The sequence below is a fragment of the Lytechinus pictus genome, chromosome 1 (genome assembly GCF_037042905.1).
Source record: "Lytechinus pictus isolate F3 Inbred chromosome 1, Lp3.0, whole genome shotgun sequence".
In the NCBI taxonomy this organism is placed as follows: Eukaryota; Metazoa; Echinodermata; class Echinoidea; order Temnopleuroida; family Toxopneustidae; genus Lytechinus; species Lytechinus pictus.
In genome coordinates, this window is record NC_087245.1 from 9568099 (window position 1) to 9588115 (window position 20017).

General features: G+C 36.2%; 1 protein-coding gene across 1 annotated transcript in view; it reads right to left on the minus strand.

Annotated features, from left to right (window-relative positions):
- The window catches only part of LOC135153222 (uncharacterized), a 1173865-nt gene that overhangs the window by 1152746 nt on the left and 1102 nt on the right, over positions 1–20017 (minus strand). The window lies entirely within an intron of this gene.

Here is a 20017-nt window from a genome sequence, read left to right on the forward strand (position 1 = left end):
AATGCCCTTTTGCCATCGTATTACTATATAGGTGCCCTTTCTCGTATCAGTGCCTCTATTTACCCAAGAAAAGTGCTCTTCACGAACATGTCCCTTTCACCTGAGGAGGATCCGTTTTATGTCATTAGCGAGTGCCCTTTTGCCTTCTTGTAGGTGCCCTTTCTCGTATCAGTATCCCTTTTTACCTAACAGATGTGCCCCATGAACGTGTTCTGTGCCCCTTTCACATGAGAAGGACCTGTTTTATGTGTTAACGAGTGCCCCTTTGCCTTCCCATAAGTGCCTATTCTTCATATCAGTTAAGTTGTCCTGAAAAAAAAACCCAAACACTCTGTTCGTGCCCAATGAGCGCCCGGTTTCTTCATTTAGCACCGTTCTGCTTCCTTCTGCAAGTGCATTTCATTTTCATTTCATTTTCAACAAAATATAAATCAAATAAATACAATCATAACAAGACATCATCATAAAAAATATACCAAGGTCATTAAATCAATTTGAAAAAGACATGTTATAAGAAAGTTACATACAAATTAATCATGTGTAAAGGATTTGTGATTTAAAATTTTAAAAAGCAAAGCTTGTATATTGTATATTGCATAATCAGCAGCGCTTCTCAACCGGCGCTTCTCAGCCTACTGGTGGGCCGCGAGAAGCTCCAGAGAAGGAAAAAAAAAATAGGGGGGAAATTATGGTATATTTAACATGTTCTATTTAATGTCCGAAAATAGTATGTTTGATCGGTCTCCGTGGGTCAAACAAAGCTAAAGGCACGCCTATACAGGTAGCATGTTGTGATATATACATACACATTGTATGACGGTTTCGATCTAACTTTGATGTGAACCTCAGGCCTCGTGTATGCATATTTTGTATGTAGTTAATTATTATCGCCCATTCACCGGACCTTTGCAAATGCATTTATTTCTTAAACTGATTGCCTCGAATGTGCTTATATAAGAGCCTTATATGTTCAAATTTCATGAAACATACTTTCATCAAAATGGACCGTGTTTTAAAGCGAAAGGGTGAGGGAGGAAACAAATCTACTGTTGAAAAGTCTTCAGAAGGTAACTAAGAAAATATGACCCTGAATACATTAAATTTGGATTTATCATAACTGTGCAGTGATGCAAAACCAAAAGCAATGTGCGTCGAATGTGCTGAAGTTATTGTCAAATAAGGCGCTTAAACCGTCAGAGCTTCAGAGACACCTAAACACAAAACATCCGAAGAGGGCAGGAAAGCCATGCAAGAGAGTGTTTCGGTAGGAAAAAGGCTGGATTCAATTCACAGCAGAACACTTACGTACAGATAGGGGGGCTCTTGGCCCAAAATATTTCATGACCAAGAAAAAAAAAGAGAAAAGGAAAGAAAAGGGATAGGGGTGAAATATAATATTATTTTTTTAATATCGTGTAAAAATCTTTCACAAACTTGGATTTTTGTAATAAAAATGTCGAATTTTTTTATTGCTCGCCATGCTCTCTCGCAACATTTTATCAATTGTACGATACGCCATCAAAGCCCCCTCAATTTTTTGCAACGGCTCAGCCACTGCAGCAGAAGATCATTAAGTTACGCACTACCTATGCTCTTTAATGTACGAGATATTGAAGAGATGGAAAAAAAAAAAAAAAAAAATATGAGTTAGATGCCTGGTATAAATATAAATGTAAAGGTGCGTTTGTGAGATCTAGGGATAAATGGCTAGAGCATGGTGAAAAGTGCACGAAATATTTTTTACAGTTGGAAAAAAGAAGAAGTGTTAAAAAAGAAATAAATTGTGTAGAAGTTAAAGGTAAAATAGTACATGACGGTAAAAAAGTTTTAGAACATATATTAAATTATTATGAAAATCTGTATAAAGGGGATTGCAATCAAGATCAAGAGTTCGATGAATATTTTACAGGATTAAAATTAAACACTTTATCAGAAGAGCAAGCAAATTTATGTGAAGGTTTATTAACGGAAAGGGAGTGTTTTTATATACTCATGTCAATGAACACGAACAAAGCCCCAGGTAGCGATGGCCTGAGTGCAGAGTTTTACAGGTGCTTTTGGAATGATTTAAAAGATATGTTAATTAGTAGTTTAAATACTGGTTATGAGGAGAAAAAAATGTCATCCTCCCAAAGTCAAGCTGTTCTCACATTGTTATATAAAAAGGGTAATAAAGCTTTATTAGAAAATTGGAGACCAATATCACTCCTTAACATTGATTATAAAATAGCTGCAGGTGCATTGGCAAAAAGAATGAAACAAATTATTCCGCATATTATTTCGGATGATCAATCGGGATTTAGGAAACATAGGTCGGCATTAGAGAATGTGCGACTTGTACAAGACGTTATTGACTATTGTAAAATGAATAATCAATCAAGTGTTATCATGTACATAGATTTTCAAAAAGCGTTTGATAACGTTAGACACGATTTTCTGTTCACTACTTTACGTAAGATGCAATTTAAAGAGTCATTTATTCATTGGATACAAACGTTTTACACAAATGCAAATGGTAATGTCTTGAACAATGGTTGGTTGTCACAAAAATTTTATTTTAATCGAGGTTTAAGGCAGGGATGCCCGTTGTCGGCTCTATTGTTCTTGGTAATTTCTGAAATATTAGCTCAAAAAATTAAACAAAATCCATTGATTACAGGTATAGCTGTACCAACTAAAGAAATATCTCTAGCCCAGTACGCCGATGATACTATAGTATTCGCCAATGGAACAAATTCTGTACAAAATATAATGACTGAGATTAATAGATTTGGAAATATAGCAGGGCCGAAAGTCAATTGGTCTAAATCTAAAATAATGAAGTTAGATGAAAATATAGAGTTAAATGACCTAGAATGCACGGTCGATCCAGTAAAATGTCTTGGAATATATGTTGGTAAAAACCATGTCGATGTAGAAAAAAGAAATTGGGAAGGGAGACTTGGAAAAGTCGAAAATATACTTAATTTATGGAAAATGAGAAATCTGACTTACTTTGGAAAAATATCTGTCATTAAGATTTTAATAGCATCACAATTTGTTTATGTTGCTTCGGCAGTTCCTGTGCCCGATTATATTTCAAAGGCATTGAATAAAAAATTATATACATTTTTATGGAATTCCAAAAAAAATAAAGTTAAGAGAAATGTATGTTTAAACAAAGAAATTGATGGTGGGTTAAACATGGTTGATATGAAAGCCAAATTTTCATCACTTCGATTAGCATGGATTTATAAATATATGGATGAAATAAAGGGAGCATGGAAAACTCTTTTTACCTATTGGACAAATAAGATTGGTGGTTTTCCATTATGTTTACATTATAATTGTAATAGTGTAGACATTGTTAATTTAGGGAAAAGGTATAATCTACCCTCCTTTTATATCGATTTTCTATATGTTTGGGCAAATTTGAGATACCAGAATTTTTTAAAAATTACTGATATTCCAAAACAAGTTTTATGGAATAACAGTAATATAAAAATACAAAATGAAACACTAAATTTTAATAAATGGAGGAAATCTGGTGTATTGATGGTAAATCATGTTATAAAAGAAGGTAAATGGAAAAACCTCAATACGGTATTTGATGATTTTGAAAACAGAAAATTATTATACAATTTTGAACTACAAAAGTTGAAGAAAGCATTTCCCAACACCTGGCTGGAAAATAGATCAAATGCACAACAAAAGGAAATAACGATTATACCTAATCTTATTGAAATATCGAATGGTGATTTAATTGATGTAAATATCTTGAAAGCTAGGCATTATTATCATTATTATTTAGAACATAACAAAACAGAAGCATCTTTCTTTATGTTTTGGCAAAATTATTTGGGACTTCAGATAGAAATAAATTGGGACAAAGTCCTGTATTTTAAACTTAGACAAATAAAAGATAACAAGGTTAGAGAATTTAATTTTAAGCTCCTGCATAAAATACTTCCGTCCCAATCAAATTTATTTAAATGGAGTTTAAAAAATGATGATAAATGTAATCTTTGTTTACTTAAGGGAACAATTATGCATATGTTGATAAAATGTGAGAATATAAAACCTCTATGGAAAATGGTAGAAGACACAATTCTTTCTGTTTCTAAAGTACAGGTCTGTGTTAATGAAAATATAGTAATTTTAGGTTGGAATATACAAGAACCGAAATACTGGTTAATTAATATCATTTTGAATTTTACTCAATACACCATTTACAGAAATTATATTGAAACGAGTATGAAAAAAGGTTATTACTTTGTTAATGTAAATAGATTATGGATGAATTTGAAAATGAAACAGAGATGGTATTTAAGTTCAAAATATGTTACCAAAAATAAGAATACAAAAGAAATTGACAAATTGCTGGAACTCATTTATTGATTGATTAACTTGATTACTGTATATACTTTGTGATTTGTAAACTGTATTATAGAGATGTAAATAAAGTCCCTCGAAAGAGGTTTAAAGAGAAAAAAAAAATGCTCTTTATAATTGTCGAGACAATCTTTGAGTCGAGACAAGTGGTCATATCCTTTTTTTCTTTTTTTTAGTAGCTGGGCCTCGAAAAAAATCTGAGAGTCAAAGTGGTCCTCGAGTAAAAAAAGGTTGAGGTTGAGAAGCACTGCCGTAGGTAGCCTCTTGTCGAGGCCCTGTCGGCTGCTTTTCGAGCGAACATGGCGAAGCAAGGGAGAGAGCGAAGCAGATCGCGTCGCCGCGAGACAGGCCATGCAGGCCCAGGGCCGTAGCCAGAAGCATTTTGTTGGGGGGGGGGGTGTACCAGCTAAATTTGCCAACTAAATTTGGCGTGACAGCGCCAACGTGAGCACAGGGGGGGGGGGAGTCTGATGGGGGATGTGCCCCCCCCCCCCCCTACAATAATCACATGCTTAAAGATTTTGAATTTTTAAAAGTAAATTATTGGCATTTGGTGAATACTTTAAGGTAAATTATACAAAGATATACAAAGATATTTGCACTGTAAAAATAAACATTTTGGATCAAAATAGAAAGGCTAGTGTGCCGTAGTTGCTAACTTGCAGTATAATGATATACCCTATGCATTAATAATATCAAAATAAAAGATTTGTTAATTTTTAATTGACCTTCTGTGCAAGATGTCTCAACTAAAATTTCAAGAGTGCTACTGCTAACAGTGGCGTAACGTGGGTCGCGGCATTGGGGGGGGGGGACCAGCAAAATTTTTGAGTCATTAAGTGGGCGCGCGAAGCGCGCTCAATTGCCAGGTATACTGACCTATAGAGACATTTTAAGGACTATGCAATTAAACGGATATGTATCTTAGTGATCAAATAATGCGAGCGCGAAGCGCGAGCTGAAAATGTTTGATATTCAGTCCTAAAAAGGGACATTATAAGCAAAGTTTTGTAATCATGATATGTACCTGTCTCACAAAACAAACAATGCGAGCGCGAAGCGCGAGCGGAAATTTTTTGTATAACTTGACCCTAAAAAGGGACATTTTAAGGACTATCTTTTGGAATTCATGAAGTGCGTACGTATCTCATCATAGTCATCTAATGCGAGCGCCAATCGCTTGCTGTATTGTATTGTATTGTATTTATTTAATCACGGTAAAACTTACATTCAGTCATAACAGACTGCTTTTCAGCAAGTCCGTGAACATTAAAAACATGTAAAAGTGAGACAATACGAAAATATTCAAAAATATTACAGTAACACATAAAATAAAACATACATAATTAAAATGAAAAACAATGATAATTAAAACTACATAAAACCGCATGTACGAAAAGAAATTATAGAAATTCTCTAGCCCCCCCCCCCCCCCCCCCGGCAGATGAGTTAGAAGTCGATGGAATTAACTGATTTCATAAATAAAGAGAACTGATTTTGTTATAATTACACCTAAGCACATGAAGCACTTTTTGTGGTCATTGTAATCATGAACATGATACGTATTTTACTAATGAAATGTTGCGGGCGAGAAGCGTGAGCTGACAATTTTTGAAATTCATACCTGAAGAGGGGCATTCTATGGCTTGTTTGTAGGAATTCACTATTTCACTAATCAAGTGATGCGAGCGCGAAGCGCGAGCTGAAAATTTGTTATAATTAGATCAGAAAAAGGGACATTTTAAGGACTGTCTTTCGGAATTTGTGCACTGCAAAAAAACGCCGGTGTTGATTTAACACCAGCCCGGTACCTATATCGGTCCACACAAATGCGAACGTAAACACAGACTGGAAATGTTTTATATTAAGGCCTTAAAAGGGGGCAGTCACTTCAAGTATATAGTCATGAAAAAAGTATATATCACTACACAAAACAATAATAACTTGTGTTTTTTTGCCAACTTCAAACTTGTAGACAAGTCTACAAGTTGTACACTTGTCTTCATGAATTTGCCAACTGCAGAGTTACCAGTTTTTTAAGTCTTGTGTTCTGTTCTTTTCAGTTCTGAAACGGGGCAGTACTTGTACATCACTTTGTCTTGCCTCTAATTTTACAAAACTAATGTGTATGTTAAATCGTCAATAATTGTGGTATAATTTGCAAACTCTCAAGCTTGTTTATATTAGGGGAGGACCGGGGGCTTACTTTGTGCGTTATTATAGCTCCATCTGTTTTGTCCTTTGTATTTTGCTGACTAGTAGGGCTCTAAGCCTGGCTACATGGACTTGGATTTGTCAACTGGTTGTCTTTACTCCATAAGTCGTAACCTTCTTCGAAGTTGATACCTCTATTTTTCTTTCCTTTTTTTTTTTTTCTTTCTTTCTTTCTTTCTTTCTTTCTTTCTTTCTTTCTTTCTTTCTTTCTTTCTTTCTTTCTTTCTTTCTTTCTTTCTTTCTTTCTTTCTTTCTTTCTTTCTTTCTTTCTTTCTTTCTTTCTTTCTTTCTTTCTTTCTCTCTCTCTCCCCTTCTCTCCTTTCTTTTTTTCTCTTCCTTTCTTTCCCTCTTTCTTTTTCTCCCCTATCCTCCATTTTGCCAACTGGTACATGATTCTGCCGACTGCCATGAATGTTGGGGGGTGTGACACCCCCCCCCCCCCATACCCCCCCTCTAGCTACGGCCCTGTGCAGGCCATAATTCGATAAGAAATCCCTCGCTTCGCTCGGGAAGCAGCCGCCAGGGCCTCGACAAGAGGCTATGCCGTAGGGTACCCATGCGCCAATCGGCTCCTCCTTCCCAGCCGCCGCCTGCGAATATTTTTTCCGTACATGGAAACGCTATGGTACATGAATTATTCATAAGTTGAGCTAAAAATCTGAAGTGCGCAGGCGCATGGACTAAACTAGTTCTGTAACTTCATCAATTTGTACATGAACGAATGGACGAGCACACTCTTCCATCCCAATCTCCCCGCTTTCTCAAGTTTCGATTATCTTCCCTTATCTCCTGCAATCTCTCTCACTTCCTCTCTTTCACACTGAATGTCCTCGCCACCCCTCCAATCTAAATTTCTGTTCCTTTCTCTAGTCAATTTCTCTGTCTCTTTTTTCTCCCCCTTGCATGCAATCTCTCTCTCTCCCCCTCTGTTTCTTTATGAAACATGACTGAATCGACTCCCATAATGTCCTCGCCACCCCCTCCTCTCCATCTATATAGTTTCACTCTCTCTCTCTCTCTCTTGCAATCTCTCCCCCCGGGGGGGCCACTTCCATTCACGAGTGGATACCATGCGCGACCATGGGGTCTCGAAAAACACCCTAAACACGTAATTTCCATATTCTGAAAATGCGCCCCTTAACAAGTATTGGCGTGTGAAACCCTACCCTTAACAAGTATTGGTAACAAAACGATACTCTTGGCAAATGTTCCCTGAAATGAACCCCTAAACAAGTACAGGAATGTTTTATTGTTACGGGTCCTTCGGTCGTCGGCTTTACCTTATTTGGTTTAGTACGACCCCACCTTCTACACCTCGCGCAAATCGGACTCTAAACACGAAGTGTTGGGGCAAAAAGGACATCCTTTATAAAACATTTTAATTTTGTTTTATCATCCCCGCGAATTCGACCCTAAACACGTAACTTTCCTAGCGAAATAGATACCCTTTTTTCATTATTTTTGTGTTTTTGACACCCTTATCACGTTACGTACGTAACGTGCCCTATCGTGAAAAAGACATCCTTTTTACGTGTTTTTTTGGTCGCGCATGGTATCCACTCGTCAATGTAAGTGGCCCCCCCGGGTCTCTCCCCTTCTATCCCATCTCGCCTTTTCCCTCAATCCACCCTCGCGCCCCGCTCAAATGTGTCGATATACTCTTAATATACAGCTAAATATTCGCACAGCTGAAGTTTTCCTCAACTGTCAAGAAAACCACGGGTTTCTCATGCACTCTGGTTATTATTTTCCATCGCTATATTGGTTACACAATCTGACTCTATCACGTTGTTCGATTTGTTTTTCATATTCAATAAAAAGGTTATTGTGCAAATCTAAACCTACACAAGTCACATAATATTATACGCTATACTTGCACGCAGTTTAAGTCGTGTAATCTTCCAGGTATGAAGCCCTTTTCATTCATTTTGCTTTTACATGACGTAGTTGATTAATTTGTCATCCTTAACTCCAAGTGCTACCATTAGATTTTACTTTTTATTGAAAATTATAAGTAGTCTTCGTGATTTTTATTTTGTCTTTTTGAAAAATTATAGGCCTATTTTTTGTATCGTTCTATTTTTTGTTGTCCTTTGTTTTTTGTATTTGTGGACATGTAACAGGGCCCTATAGGTGAACAGTCTGCAGGCTATATACCCTGTATAAACAGGACTTGATAATAATGATAATAATAATAATAATAATAATAATAATAATAATAATAATAACAATAATAACAATGATAATAATGATAACGATAATGATAATAATAATAATGATAATAATAATAGTAACAACGATAACAATATCAATAATAATAACAAGAAGAAGAAGAATATGGATGATAGCCAAAAAATAATAGTGCACTACTGATAATGTAGGGATGTATTTTCATTCTTGGGGGCATGTGGGGGGGGGGTCGTTTCACATGTAGGCCCCCAACTGACTATCTGCTGACCAAGTGAAGAAATAATTGTTCCCAGTGGAGGCACCAGGATTTTCATACGGGGGGGGGGGGGGCAAAGGCGGTCATGAATTTTTTTTGCCTGTTTCACAAAATCGTGAGCGCGCGCGAAGCATGCACTAGCTAACATTTCTAATATAGGCACTACTGACTGGAAAATGGACATGTTAAGAACTGTAAAGATGATATCTCTCCAATATATAATGCGAGTGCCAAGCGCTTGCTAAAAAAGATCCTGATATGATAACTTGACTTTATTTAAGCACTTTTTGCAACCATGATCAGGATGGGTATCTCACTAAACAATGGATGCCAGCGCGTAGCTGAAAATGTTTAACATTCACTTCAGCAATTTGTTTTTAATTATGAACATGCAGGATGCCTATCTTGCTAAAACAACTAATAAAAACTCGAATCTCTAGAGAAAGAATTTGTGCAAATCGACTTGAAAACTGGATTTAAAGTCCCATGTTATCCTATTGAGCGCATTTATTTATCTCAATCGACAGCCACTGCGAGCGCGAAGCGCGACGAAATTTTGAATTTTATATAATGACCTGAAAGATTTGTGTTTAATAGAGACTAATCTTGTTGGGAGCTATCAGTGGCATGATGACAAAATTTCAATATTTGAAGGGTAAAAAATGTTGCTTTTGGAGCACTTTGTAGCTTGAGTATATGATGTTTATGATAGCATTTACTTCATTTTTTCTCCAGTTTTCCCAAATTTAGGGGGAGGGGCAACGATCTTGACTTGGGGGCAAATGCCCCCCCCCCTTGGTACCGCCACTGATTGTTTTACTGATAAAGTGGTTGGTTATATCAAATAGCTATACCAAAATCACAAAAGTTTAACAACAGGGACAGATATAGCCTGCCCTTTATATAAAGGATAGACCTAGCAAGCCTTCTTTTATAAAACTAAAACAATATTAAGTTTAATAAACACCCCCCCCGAAAAAAAACCAAACAAACAAATAAACAAACAAAAACAATCCATAATGGCTTTACAGTAGGTCTTTATTATGATGGACGTTTTTATGTTACGCAATGTCCAATATAATTATAAAAATTCGCAAGTTCATTATCATTTTGGTTGTAACTATTCAGAGAACCTTTAATTCCTCACTCAGTCTTTGACAGAAAATGACTTCACACTTTTTATCATTTTTGATATCGATATGATCAGAGGTTAATTTCAAGCCTTGCCATGTTTTAGGATATTATATCTTCATGAATTTTATCTGGCAAATAGCTCTAAAATTTTGTATGCAATATCTCAAGCATTCAATTTATGCAATGGATGGTTTTGCAATAATTATGTATATATTGTTATTTCATGTTAACAGGACCATGCTGAAAAACAGTCATTCTGAGCTTGTTATCCTGTATAAAGATATTTTGATAAATAAATGAATAAATTCTGATTGTTTTTATTCTTATTTTGGTCCAACAATTTACATAATTTCTACAGGCATAGACGAAATAAGAATATCAAGTTTCATTAACTGATAGGTTCAGAGATAACGCTCTAGCAATGTTGTCTCTCCTGTCTAGCTCATGTTTTGTCTTTCCTCTCTCACCATGCATAGTAACCATACACACTTAAAATGTTGGGCAACATACTGTCCGCTGTGTTGGGTAATGTGTGTTGGTAAAAAATATTCTGGGCAATTATTATCTAACTGAACACAATTATTACCCAATTATTAGTTTTTATTACCCATTCGACATTGAAGCTTCCATCCTTTTTTTGGGGGGGGGGTGTGCATGGGCACCGCTGTTGCTCCTTGGGATAGCTTTTGACATATTTAGTGTGGTATGTCACTGACACAGCTTCCGTAGGACTTTCGTGCCAAAATTGATTTTTTTTTGTTTTGGCTTCAATAGGGTCCCTTTAGACCAAAAATGATGGGGTTCAAATTTCAGACCCCTCCTTCGCTTCGTGGGGGTCCTTTTTGGCGCCATATTGGCCTGTACAAAGCCCATTATAGGATAATCCATTGTTTTCAACCTTATATCTCACTTTTCTTCGCCAATTTTATTTTTAAGTTGTCTGAGGTGTATAAGAATGAATATTTGATGATGTTGTGGTGTCAATGTTTTTTCACTTTTACCATATGGGGCGGAATTTGCGAAAAATGCCCCAAAATTGTAAAATATAACCCCCAAAATGTTATTTTCCCCTTTTTTCGGCACTAGAATTAGGACAAAAGGATTACAAAATGAAATGAATATGTCTTGTTATACAATCCAATAACAAAGGAATATATCACATGTAATTTACGTCATTATTTTTGGTCAATTGATGTAAAAATCAACCCCATTTCAGGATTTTATGCAGTGAAAACCTTATTACAACACTAGATGGCGCCATAAGTTATTATAAGCACTTCCCTTAAAAAATATCGAATTCTAGGCACTGTAATTTTTTCAATGAATTTGAAAGCTGACACATTTCAAGAGCAATTATTTCCAATGCCATTTTATACTATGGGCATTTAATTTGTTTTGATTCTAACCCCCAGCCCCCCCCCCCTGGGGGCACCCAAATTGGCTGCTTAGGCTAAAAATCCACGATTCATTTTTCTTCCTGACTTAAGTGGCCTTAATTTGGTTTCTATTCAAAGGTTTTTAAGGGTGAAGAAGTATATCCGGAAAAGTTACAAGGACAGCAAGTGGTCTCGTGAGCCCAGAAATCCAAGATGGCTTCCAAAAATGGAGTTTAAAATGGCTGTTGATACTTTAAATGGATATAGCACATTTTATATCAACCTGAGATAAATGGAATTGGTGTCTAGACCATGGTTTCAATGATCAATATTGGGACAAGTTACAAGGGCAGTCAGTGGTTCGGTATGTTGAAAAATCCAAGATGGCTTCCAAAAATGGAGTTTGAAATTGCTGTTGCTGCTTTAAAAAACCGATATAGTTTATTAAATATCCGGGAATATGATTTGTTGTGTCTACCATGGTTAAATGGGTCAAATAAGACATTAGAATAAGTTACAAGGAGAGTCGTTGGTCAAGTATGTTAAACAATGGAGTATAAAATAGCTACTGTTATTTACAAATTGACATGCAATATCCATCAAGGATATGGTTTTGATGTCTAAACCATGATTTTTTAAAGTCAGAAAATTAGTTACAAGCGTTGGAGCTAGGCCCAGTGGATTAGTCTTCTGACTTTGAAACAGAGGGTCGTGGGTTCGAATCCAGCCATGGCATAATTTCCTTCTGCAAGAAATCTATCCACATTGTACTGCACTCAATCCAGGTGAGGTAAATGGGTACCCGGTAGGAATAAATTCATTGAATGCTTGAGCGCCTAGGCAGCCCATCTAAAGCATGGGTAATAATAATAGCAGGGCCCGCTGGGAGAACAGTTTTCAGAACTGAAGTGGCTTCCTTAGGTAAATATACCTATATTATTTATATTATTATATTGTAACAAGGACAGTCAGTGGTCTTTGTCGAAAAATCCAAGATGGCGTCAAGAAATCTGAGTCTAAAGTGACTACTGTTATTTAAAAATGGACATAGTTTTTTTATAATCCACCAAGGACATATGATTTTGGTGTCCACTCAATGGTTTCATGATTAAAATGATACATGTTACTTTCGACTGGTTACAAAGATTATGCACTTGTTTTGCCTAAAAATCCAAGAGAGTTTTCAAAATGGCATCTAAAACGACTCCTATCACTCAATAATGGTCAGAGTTTATACAATATTAATCTGTGAGAAATAATGTTTGTGTCTACATGGTGGTATAAAGGGTCAGATAATACAGTCGACAAGTAACAAGGATATTTAGTTGTCCATTTCGTCCAAAAATCCGTGGTAGATTAAAAGAATTCATCAAATTGGTGCTGTTACAAACTCATGAATCAATATGATAACTTATCTCATACATTTAAGTGTAGGTACCAAAATATTTCTCATAGTTGGATATTGTATGAATATATATCCACTTTTAAGTAACAATAGTCATTTTTAGAACCCATTTTTGGAAGCCAACTTGGATTTCAAGGCAAAATGGATAACTGCATAATCATTGTAACCAGTCCTTAAGTATTTTTAACCCTTGAAATACTAGTGTAGACACCAAAATAATATCCCCAGGTGTATGTTTAATGTTCTACATCCACTTCTAATAACAGCAGTCATTTAAGACCCCATTCTTTAAAGCAATCTTGGATGTTTGGACAAACTTGACACTCGACTGTTCTTTCAACTTGACACAATATATTACTTGATCCTTTAAACTCTAGTGTAGACACCAAAATCAAATCCACAATGTGCATTTTTAATGAAATATGTCTACTTTTAAGAACCACATTCAATTTAGACCCTGCATTTTGGAGGCCATATCGCATTTTTTGACATACCAGACCACTGACTGCCCCTATTAACTTGTCCTAATGTATAATTTGACCCTTAAAACCAGTGGTTTAGACACCAACATGACATCTCCCAGCCCGATATGAAATGAACTATGTCCGCTTCAAGTATCAGCAGCCATTTTAAGATCAATTTTTGGAATTCATCTTGGATTTATGGACATACTAGACCACTGACTGTCCTTGTAACATATCCTTATGTATTACTTGACCCTTGAAACCAGAGGTTTAAAGTTAAACATCGAAATCACATTTCCCTGGTCGATATGCAATCAGCTATGTCTGATTTAAGTTTTAGCAGCCATTTCAGAATAAATTTTGTTGAATCCATCATGGATTTTTGGACCCACCAGACCACTCACTGTCCTTGTAACTTTTTCCAATTTACTACTTCACCCTTAAAATCATTGAATTGAAACCAAATTGTGGATTTTTAGCACACGCCAGCCATTTTTGATGCCATCTTGGATTTTCCAGGTACACTGGAGTCCTTATATTCACTCTACCCCGTATCAACAAATTATTTTACCTCCTAGACCATGGAGTATGAAACCAAATAGGATTCGAAGGTGGATAATGAGTGAGTCGTATTCATTAATTTTCAGTGAATGGTGGCCATCTTGGATGCTATCTTAAAAATAACCACTTTCCCTGATGCGGATTTTGGTAGATTTGTAGTATATTATTCCTGAGGTCAAATAGTACTAAAAACTGTTGAAAAACAATTTGTTGCATTTTTTCCGGGTAAGGGTATTTTTGGATGCTATCTTGAAAATAACCACTTTCCCTGATGCAGATTTTGGTAGATTTTTTGTATATTATTCCTGAGGTCAAATAGTACTAAACACTGTTAAAAACAATTTGTTGCACTTATTCCGGGTAAATGTATTTTTGGTCGTACATGTACTTTGAATGGTCTATAGGCCTAGCTACCTTACAAATTGAGGCACAAAGCAAGTGTGTAAGTTCGGAAGTTCTCTAAATCTTGTGAAGGTCAATGAATAAAACATTAAATATTATTTCAATACAATATTATGTGCATGTGTGTGTGGGGGGAGCCATAAAAATATGGTTTATGTAATTCTTTCTATCTATCAGTAATTGGAAATGAGCCGAGAAGTAATTGAGTCCTTGTATCGTAAATTGTACTCTACTGGTACGAGTGGCCGAATGGTGAAAGTTGCATATGCCAGTCAGTGGGGAGGGGGGGGGGTGGGGATACGGTTGGTAGGATGGTCATCTAACTGGAAGTCTTCAGATATAAGCATCCTAGCTGTCTAGGGATGATAAAATACCACAAAACAATTCAATTTTTTTAACCAGGCGAAAAATTGCTTATACACCTGATTTTAGGGGGTCTTGATATAGGTGATCCCCCCCCCCCCCTCAGGCAGTGGGTGAGGGTCGGGAAAATTTAAACTCTATCACTTCTTGATAGATTGGACCCAAGTGAATTTAAAAAAAAATCGTTTTGGCACAAGAGTACAGGAGCTGTGTCATGACGCATACCGTACCACACCAAATCATCATGATAAGTTATGGCGCCATCTAGTGTTGTAGTAAGGTTTTCACATAGAGATGTATACATCTCTATGGGTTTTCACTGCATAAAATCCTGAAATCGGGTTGATTTTTACATCAATTGACCAAGAATAATCATATAAATTACATGTGATGTATTCTTCTGTTATTGGACTGTATAACAAGACATGTGCATTTCATTTTGTAATCTTTTTGTCCTAATTCTAGTGCCAAAAATAGGGAAAATTACAATTTTGGGGTAATATATTTTACAATTTTGGGGCATTTTTCGCAAAATCCGCCCCATTTGGTAATAGTGAAAAAACATTGACATCACAACATCATCAAATATTCATTCTTTTACACCTCAGACAACTTAAAAATAAAATTGGCGAAGAAAAGTGAGATATAAGGTTGAAAACAATGGATTATCCTATTGGGCTTTGTACAGGCCAATATGGCACCAAAAAGGACCCCCACGAAGCGAAGGAGGGGTCTGAAAATATTAACTAATGGTAAAAATAGCGGTGTACTGAGATGGACGAACGCGTGGTGTCGATCAAAAACAAAAATTCATTTTCCAAAGACACTAAAATCATATCTTTGAAAGAGAAAGAGGAAGGCAATTCAGAGAACTTTACTTGGCTGACACGTTAGAGCATGGACCTATAGGTCCATGGTTAGAGTAAGGAACAGATATTTAGATGGGGGGTGTGGCGAGGACATTATGCGCGTCAATTCGTTCATGGTTCATAAAGAAACAGAGAGAGTGTGATAAGAGATAGGAAGTGAGAGATTGCAAGAGAGAAGGATATCGAAACTTGAGAAAGCGGGGAGATTGGGATGGAAGAGTGTGCTCGTCCATTCGTTCATGTACAAATTGATGAAGTTACAGAACTAGTCAATGCGCCTGCGCACTTCAGTTTTTTAGCTCAACTTATGAATAATTCATATACCGGTACCATAGCGTTTCCATATGTACGGAAAAAAATTGGGGGCCCGCCCGCGAAATTATTTTTCCCACCGAGTTCTGGACCAACATATGAATATTCATGACTTGCGTCTTCGGATTGAGAGTACGCATGAATTAGCATCGTCAAATTACCGGTACCCTTAGCCTTATAGGCTTAGATCTATATATACATCCAATTCTTAAACACTTATCAAACTAGCTGCCATTAATGGCAAGACATGTGCTAGGGTAGGGCTAGCTTAGGCTAGCGCATTAACTTTACCTCAAATCTGGACCTGTATAATGCATAATACTAATAGGAATAGCCGACTAATGCCATGGTTAACTTAGAACTTGTTAATTCCGAACTTTAATTGATTAGATTCCTATCCTGTTCATATTCTTTATAAGGCGCTATGAATGTCCAGTTGTTAGGTTGGAAAATAAAAAACTTTCAGCTCCCGCTTCGCGCTCGCATTCATTGTTTAGATTCTTATTCCGTTCATTATTAAGTGCTAAGAATTTCCAGTTTTTAGGTTGGAAATCAAAAGCTTTCAGCTCGCGCTTCACGCTCGCATTAATTGTTTAGTTTCCTATCTTGTTCATATTCTTTTTAAAGTGCTATGAATGTCCAGTATTTAGGCTGGAAAATAAAAAACTTTCAGCTCGCGCTCGCATCTATTATTTAGTTAAATTCCTATTCTGTTCATGATTTGAAAAAGTGTTACAAATGTTCAGTTTTTAGATACTTCCTATCCTGTTCTTAATTTGAAAAATCGTTACGAATGTCCAGTTTTTAGGTTGGAAAATAAATATTAGCTTATTTGCCATGGTTTAATAATTATGTCTAGTCCGTATACTAAACCAGTCCTAGATCTAAAATTTTTTTATCTTAGTTCTAGTCTAGTCTCTATATCTAGACTCTGAGTACGCTGTATCAGCATGGAACCACTAGTGTACCAATGGGGGGGGGGGGGGGAGACTGTCCCTCTGACGAGTCACAACTGACTCAGGGGACGTGCCCCCTTTGAGATGCCAAATTAATAATTTGTAATGTAAAAATGCAATGAAAAAGACGTATGTCCCCTTTTTTTAACGTGAAGATCTTTTTTTTTTTTTTTTGCTTGTCAATTTTTTTTTCAGCTAAGACATCCATAATTTGGGGTGAAGATCCTTTTTTTTGGGGGGGGGGCTTGTCACATTTTTTCGCGGACGAAATATCCTCTAAAAAATTTGCCCCCTTTTGGAAAATCCTAGGTACACCAGTGCGTGCATGGAACGTATTCTAACGTCAGGCACAAATTAACGTCAGTGATCTTGATCCCCGTCTTCACCCAAAATTAAGGATTTCGTAGCTGAAAAAATTTTGACAAGAAAAAAAAAAGATCTTCACGTTCAAAAGAGGGGACATACGTCTTTTACATTACAAATTATTAATTTGGCTTCTCAAGGGGGGGGCACGTCCCCTGGATCAGTTGTGACTCGTCAGGGGGGCAGTCTGCCCCCCCCCCCCTTTGGTACACTAGTGGTTCCATGCTGATAGCGCGTAGATCAGAGTCTAGATCTAGAGACTAGACTAGAACTAAGATATTTATTTTAGATCTAGGACTGGTTCTGTATACGGACTAGACATATTAAACCATGGTAAATAAGCTAATATTGGTCCAAACCTAATCAAACGTAAAGTTCGGAATTAACAAGTTCGAAGTTAACCATGGCATTAGTCGGCTATTCCTATTAGTATTAGGCATAAGACAGGTCCAGATTTGAGGTAAAGTTAATGCGCTAGCCTAAGCTAGCCCTACCCTAGCACATGTCTTGCCATTAATGGCAGCAAGTTTGATGTGTTTAAGAATTTGATGTAAATATAGATCTAAGCCTATAAGGCCTATGTAACTATGTAAGGGTACCGGTAATTTGACGATGCTAATTCATTCTGAGCAACGTGAAGTCCACGCGCATGCGTACTCTCAATCCGAAGACGCAAGTCATGAATATTCATATGTTGGTCCAGAACTCGGTGGGAAAAATAATTTCGCGGCCCGCCCCGCCCGGTGCTTGTGGGCGCAAGCCCGCCGCGGCGCGCCGGCCGACTATATACGGTTCGCGTGTTCGGGTTAGAATAGTGCCGCAACGCAGAACAACTGAGCTGAGCTCATGCAGAGAAAAAGAAGAAACGACGTCAGAAGTCTAACGACAAAGTTTAATAATATTCAGATTTTGAAGGCAAAACATTGACACGGCAATTGAATAAGGAACACTCCATTTGTATGATTCTGCTGCTAGTTTATGTTTGACAGGCAGTTTCAAGTGTTGTTTTATTTCTCCAGCTCCGAGTTTTTTGTAACTACCGGTAAGTCGAAGTCCGAACTTAAACTTTAAAGTTAAAATCGAAATCACTAACCCAGACTCGGATCAGAAAGGATACTTTGCTTTGCAATGCTGCGAAGTATGATGAATATGACTTCGAGTTTGTGGGATAGAGGTGTCGATTTTGATGCGGTTTTTTTTTAATGTGTGTTTTTTAAAAGCACATTTGCTCTAACAAAAGTGCTGATAATTTGAAACAACCCCCAATTTTTACTGTGCACACCTAACTTAGTTAGCCTTGGCTTGAAGTTGAGATATTTTTTAATAATTTGACATATACTCAGGGCTCCACACTAACCCTTTTTTTCTACAGGTCCAACCTATTCATGTCGGACCAGTTTTTTACTGGTCCGAAAGCAAGTCCGAACCTAAATTCTACTGGTCCCAAAAAATAAAGAAAACATTTAAAAAAGGCGCGAGTTTATTTTGCTGTCCTTGTTACCCCCCCCCCAAAAAAAAAAAAAAAATGAAGGAATGAAAGACAAAAAGAAAGCAAGACAGAAAGAAAGAAAAGAAGGAAGAAAAAAGAAAATATAAAGAAAGGATAGATGTGAAGGAAGAAAAAAAAGAAAGAACTAAAGAAGGAAAGGAAAGAATTAAAGAACAAAAATAAGAAAGAAAGAAATGAAGCCAGCAATAAAGAAAGAAAGAACAAAAGACAGAAAGTAGTGAAGGAAAGAAAGAAGAAGCAATAAAAAAGGAAGGGTAAAAGGAGAGATGGAAAGAAGGAAAAAAGAAAGAGAGGAAGGAAGAAAGGAATTAAAGAAGAAATAAAGAAAAGGTAAAATTATAGATAGAAGGAAAAAAGAATGAAGGAAAGAAATAAATAAAGTAGGATGGGAAGGAAGGAAGCAATATAAAAAATAAAGAAAAGGTAAAAGAATAGATGAAAGGAAGAAAAAAAAGACTTGAGAGACAAAGAAAGGAATTAATTAAGGAAAGAAAGAACGAAAGAAGAAAGGAGAGAAAGTAAGCAAGCAGTTAAAAAAAAGAAAGAAGGAAAAGGTATAAGGATAGATTGAATGAAGCCTAATGCGTATAAAGGGATAAAAATTCACTATAAATGGTAAAAATGAGACGTTTCTTACCAGACCGATCTCTTGTAGATCCCTCGATCCGTTTGTCAACAAAGCAAATACAATAGACCTGACCCTTGAACCGCTTCGTTATGACGTACATCCGATTTGCGATGCCGTTTTGAAAAACAATTTATAGATAAAAATTATTATTTCACAAATACTAAAATTTAATACGTGATTATAAATAATTAGTAGTGTTATACTAATTATTTATAATCACGTATTAAATTTTAGTATATATTTTTTTGTCTAATAATAATTTTTATCTATATGATGGTGGTCCCTAAGTCTGCGCACCTAACGATTTGAGTTAAGATTTAACATGAATTTCTTGTTATTTCACAAAATCTTTCAGTTAATAATGTTCCTCATATCATTATGAGTAAGTGTACCAAATATCTCATAAAAATTTGAAAGAAATATAGGATTTTCTTGGAAAAAACCTTGGGCAGTCATTTTCACATTGAAAAAAAAAATGGTATCCCATGTCTGCGCACCCATTTGCTTTGCACACGATTCAGGTATTTTGATGAGAAAGGCTGCATTTTCAGGTTGTCACATGAAATGCCAAAAATTCATTAATTTTCCACCATTTTGAGATTTTTTAATGAATATCTGTCTATGTGTTGCATGTGTAAAGTTT